Here is a 6000-nt window from a genome sequence, read left to right on the forward strand (position 1 = left end):
AAATTAGTACATTGTATGTACATACATCTACACTGTTGTTTCTGGTGCTATATTTTATACCAGTAACTAGAAATAAATAAGTCTAGAGAAAAAATGCCTCTTTTCCTCGGTAATTTTTAGCCCAAGTTGCCCCCACCCTACCCCTATGGTCCCCACCCTACCCCTATGGTCAAAATGCAGATTTTTTCATCTTTTTTCTATTAAAAAAAGGGATGGGGGTCATGTCCTCTGGCCCCCCTAGCAGCTTCACAACTTTGGTATTTGTCAAAGTTTGGTCTCTTTAAATTGGTTTTGGGTCTCGGCTTTAGTTTTATTAATGAAAACCCTGTGGTGTATTTTTTAAAGCAAAATTTTAGTAATGCTTGCTAATGTCCTTCTCCTCTTTATCATGGTTAGATAGTTGGAAATTCATGCTTTTGAAAAATACAAATGTTTAGATGTTAGGAAGTTTGAAATAGTGTTTACTCCTTGAAACAATGCAATTTGGTAGGTATGAAACATACAAAATGATTTGTTGAAAAATCTGAGGAGTCTTAACTACTCAGCAGCAGGTAAAAAGACTATATGATGAAAACCGGGTCTTATATGAACTCCCGCAGATTCTTGTCACCCAGTAATATAAGTACCACAGCAGGAGTGGGGCCCCGAGTGGTCTAAAGCGCTCTACGTTACGGATCACTGCCATCTCACCTCTGTCTGCGTGGGTTCGAGTCTAGGATTCGGCTAATATGGGTATGTGAGAAAGCTTGCCAGTAGCTTCTCGTGGGTCAGTGGTTCTTCCTGGAGTTTTTCCAGGTTCTTCCTCCACCGTTAATACTGGCCGCCATGCATAGCCTATGGTGTGCTGAAAAATGGCGTTAAACCCCACAAAAACAACAACCACAGCAGGAGTCTTGTATGCATGCAAATCAATTTGTGTAGATTGGAGTGCAACAGTTAAGAAATACTTTTCATTTATGTATGTCTATTTTATCCATTTTAGATCCAGCATGATGTTGTATAAAATATTTTGTATTATGCTGTTGCTTCCCTTTGGAGGATTTGTGCCTTTAGGTAAGTTTTGTTATCATGTTTTTTATATCCTATTTTGTACATTCTGGATGTATTTGCTAGCTTATTACATATACTGCATGAGTGTTGTAAGGGACTAAGGGACTAACCATTTCATTTTCAGTTGGGGTTGGGGCTTGAGATTTTATTTTCAATGGGGATGCATTTTTTCTTTTTACCCCAAGATAATTTATTTTCAACAAATATAATGGATATCACAATCTTTTTTGATAAATCAAATTGAATTTTTATTTTTTATTTTTGGGAAACAAAGATTTGCATCAAAAAGAACCCTGGTGCCCACACCCTCCCCTCATCCTTATGATATACAAATCATGTGAATTTTTGTTTCTGTCATCATATGGGGAGTGTATTGGGAAAATGGAGAAAAGAAACCTTCCTTGATTCTTTCTGAAGCAATTGTTGGAGAATGCAATTGAGTTTCGGTAGAGGAGTCAAACATTAGGCACAAAAACAATGTGTGTTTCTGCTCTCCTGACAGTCCCCATTTTTCAGGACCAACCCTAGCACTTTTTTCAATGCCATGTATAAAAATCCCCGAAATTGATTTGTGCATCTAATTGAGCCAGTTTTGCCCAGTACTCAAGGCACTTAGTACATTATATAAGCTAATCATTATATATATATGTGTTTTTTTTTATATAAAAACACTACCTGTCCTACCTACCCTAATTGTAAAACAATGCAACAGGAAACATACACAATTTTTTCAGCCTTATGAACATACACAGTATCATTGCATCAAGGATAATTTATAGACCATCAATTGTTCGTACTTGGCAGTCAGATGTAAATATATTGCATTTAAACAGTGGTCTGCTGACAGTGGCTATTGCTGGCTAGGTATGAAGATTACTCAACAATAACAATGTAGAAAACTTGTGATTTGGCTTCTATTTAAATGCAAATTCATATTGCCATAACTTACAAAATTCTCGTCCAGTTTTCATTAAATTTTCTGTATATATCGACAGTTTATTTGGCTTTCAATGGAAGCTTCTTTCAATATGAAGAATTGTTTGTACTACTATTGTTATGTGTATTTGATTTAATTCATATCTGATTTAATTGTTTGTAAGTTTTAAAATCTTTTTATTTTTTTTTAAAATTTCATTATATGTTAAAATAATGTATTTTTGTTTACTAGAAATTTGATATTTTCCAGAAAATTCAGTTTGACCTGAATCTTTTCATCAATACCTAATATTAGAAACACTGTTTTAATTTTGACTTAGAGAAAAAGAAGTAGACAGATACTTTACTCCTTTTGAAAAAGGTCATGGTCATGTATTAAAAGCAATGCATTTGTTGGGTCTAATAAACCCCACTCTGATTTTATTATGGAGAATTATGAACCATTCATATTGGAGGGTTCTATATGACTCAGGTGATTCAGCCAATTCTATCACTATTAAAATTTTAAGGGACACAGAAGCTTCTCAGTCTTTTATTGTCAGGTACTTTGCCTTTTTCTGAGAAGTCTTCTTCTAATGAGAGTGTTGTTATTGAGGAAGTAGAGTGCAGCTTTGGTAATGTTCCTCTCCATTGTGTAAATTTGTCATCAGACTTGAGTCTCGGGACCCGTGACAGTCGGAATAGTATCTGCTTTACCCATTGAGGGCATTCATTTATTACTAGGCAACAACCTAGTTGGAGATAAGGTTGTGGTTGATCCACTTGTAACTGAAAAGCCTTGTTTGGATCAGAAAGTCGATCCAATTGAAAAAGAATTCCCTGATTCATTCCCAGTTTGTGCAGTTACCAGAGTTATGGCAAAGAAAGCACTTGAGAATGATGTTGATCAGGGAAGTATTCCTTTAGCTGACACATGTGTCGGTCAGGCTTTTGATAAGGTCACTTTCACACCTTGTTTGGATCAATCAGAGGGTATTGATCACAGTGATCCTTTTTTAACTACTCGTTCTCTTTATTCTAATCATGGTGATAAATGACAATCACTTGTCATCGAACAGGATCTCCTGTTTGTTTGAAAGGGCCATTAGTGAAACTGAAGCTGCTGAAGTTCCTGTCTGTTATTTCATTAAAAATGGAATTCTTATGACAAAATGGAGACCTCCCGAGGTACCTTCTGGTGATTAGTGGTCAGTGAACTATCAAATTGTAGTTCCAGAACCTTACAGACTGGAAATACTTAGTCTGGCCCATGAAACTCCTTTGGCTGGTCATTTAGGGATTAATAAGACTTATCACAAGATCTTGACTCACTTCTATTGGCCAAAAATCAAAAGTGATGTTGGTAAATACTGTAGATCTTGTCATACTTGTCATATGGTAGGAAAACCCAATCAGAAGATACCCAGAGCTCATCTATAACCTGTTCCTGCCTTTGATGAACCATTTAGTAAGTAGAATTATGGTAGACTGTGTTGGTTCTCACTTACCTAAGACCAAGTCATGTAACCAATACCTCTTGACCATTGTGTGTGTCTTGACAAGGTTTCCAGAGGCTATTCCCTTGAGGAATATAAAATCTAAAACAATAGTAAACGCTTTGATAAAGTTTTTTACTCAATTCGGCCTTCCCAAATCTGTTCAGTCTGATCAAGGCTCAAATTTCATGTCTGGAATTTTCCAGCAAGATATGTACGAATTAAGCATCCAGCAGTTCAAGTCTTCTGCCTATTACCCTGCCAGCCAAGTGGCATTAGAAAGATTCCAACTGACTTTGAAAAATATGATTCAATCATATTGTTTTGATAAAGGTAAAGATTGGGATGAAGGCATTCATTTACTATTGTTTGCTGTTAGGGAATCAATTAAGAATCTTTAGGATTCAGTCCCTTTGAACTGTTTTTTTGGACACACTGTGTGTGGACCATTGAAGTTGTTGAAAGAGAAACTCTTTCTAATGAAGACACTGAAATTAATCTTCTCGATTATGTTTGCAATTTTAAGTATAAGTTGTCAAAGGCTTGTGAGGTCGCAAGAGCAAATCTGCACTCTACTTAATCCAAAATGAAGTCAAGATATGATATAGACTCTAAAGAAAGGAGTTTTGAGCCAGGTGATAGAGTTCTGGCTCTCTTGCCCATACCACAAAATCCTCAGGCCAAGTATTATGGTCCAATCACAGTTGACAGGAAATTAATGACTTAAATTACACCATAAATACTCCTGGGAGGCATAAACAAAACAACTGTCACATAAACATGCTAAAAGAGTATATTGAAAGAGATAGGTTAAACATGCAATAAATTTAGTTGTACCTGTCCCACTCAGTGAAGATTTAAGTGAAGAATATCATTGGATTCTACTGATATTGGAGTGACAAATCTTTGAATTCAGAAATTATGAAAGATCTGGACCAGAAACTTTTACATTTGCAAGTGCAAGAAAGAAATGAAATCGGTTATTATTTGAATATGAGCACTTATTTCCAGATGTTCCTACAAGAACAAACAAAATTTTCAATGATGTTGAAATTGTAAATTCCAAACCTGTGAAACAACACCCGTACAGGATGAACCCTCTCAAACAGGAATACTTGAAAAAAGAAATTCAGTATTTGCTGGAGAATGATTTTATAGAGCCCAGTAAAAGTGACTGGAGTTCACCATGCAGACTTATTCCAAAACCAGATAAAACATTCCATATGTGTACTGATTATAGGAAGGTGAATAGTGTGACAAAAACAGATTCATTCCCATTACCAACAATCGATGACTATATTGATAAGATCAGAAATGCCAAGTATGTCACCAAATTTGACCTTCTGAAAGAATTTTGGCAAATTCCACTAACCGAAAGAGCAAAGGAAATTTCGGCATTTGTGACTCCAGATGGACTTTACTAGTATAAAGTAATGCCATTTGGGATGAAAGGGTCGCCAAGTACATTTCAGCGTCTCATGAATATGTTCACCTCTGGTCTAGACAGTTGTGATGCTTACATCGATGATGTCATCATCTACTACAACAGCTGGAAAGAACATTTAGTAACAATTCAGAAATTCTTTGACAGACTCACAAATGCATGTTTGACAATTAATTTTTCTGTAAGTGAGTTTTGCCATGCTAGTGTAACTTTTCTAGGACATATCTTGGGACATGGACAAGTTATACCTACAGATGCTAAAGTCAAAGCTATCTCTGAATTCCCTGTGCCTGTAAAGGAAAAGCAGCTAATGTGATTTTTAGGTATGGCTGGATACTATCAGAAATTTTGTTCCAATTTTTCTATTATTGCTGAACCCCTGACAAAATTTATTGAGGTAGAAAAACAAGTTCCTTTGGACTGGAAAATGTCAGGAGGCTTTTGACAAGTTAAAGACATACTTAAAAGCACACCAGTTCTTACAGCTCCAAGTTTCAGCCAATCATTTAAATTGTCTGTTGATGCAAGTGATGTTGGGGTTGGAACAGTTTTTATTCAAGAAATGAAAATGGCATTGATCATCCAGTGTGCTATTTTTCTAAGAAATTAAATAAGCACCAAAGAAATGATTCAACCATCGAGAAGGAATGTTTGGCTTTACAACATTTTGAAGTTTACATTAGTTAGCTCCTTCTTCGATTATTGTGTTTACTGACCATAATCCCCTTACTTTCATCAGCAAGATGAAAAATAAAGATCAGAGACTATTAAGGTCAAGTTTGTTGTTACAGGAATTTAATCTTGACATCAAGCACATCAAGGGAAAAGAAAATCTAATAGCAGGCGCAATGTATTGTGTGTAATTTATACGAGTTCTTTTTGACCTCATGTATAATTAGTCTGTGGTAAAAAGAAAGCTTTTTTATAAATCTTTCTTTTTTTTATGGGGGAAGTGTTATGTATATTTGATTTAATTTATATCTGATTTAATTGTTTGTAAGTTTTAAAATCCTTTTTTTTTTTAAATTTCATATGTCAAAATAACGTAGTTTTGTGTTTACTAGGAAATTTGATATTTTCCAGAAAATTCAGTTT

The sequence above is a fragment of the Sinohyriopsis cumingii genome, chromosome 8 (assembly GCF_028554795.1).
Source record: "Sinohyriopsis cumingii isolate HCF-2022 chromosome 8, ASM2855479v2, whole genome shotgun sequence".
Taxonomy (NCBI): domain Eukaryota; kingdom Metazoa; phylum Mollusca; class Bivalvia; order Unionida; family Unionidae; genus Sinohyriopsis; species Sinohyriopsis cumingii.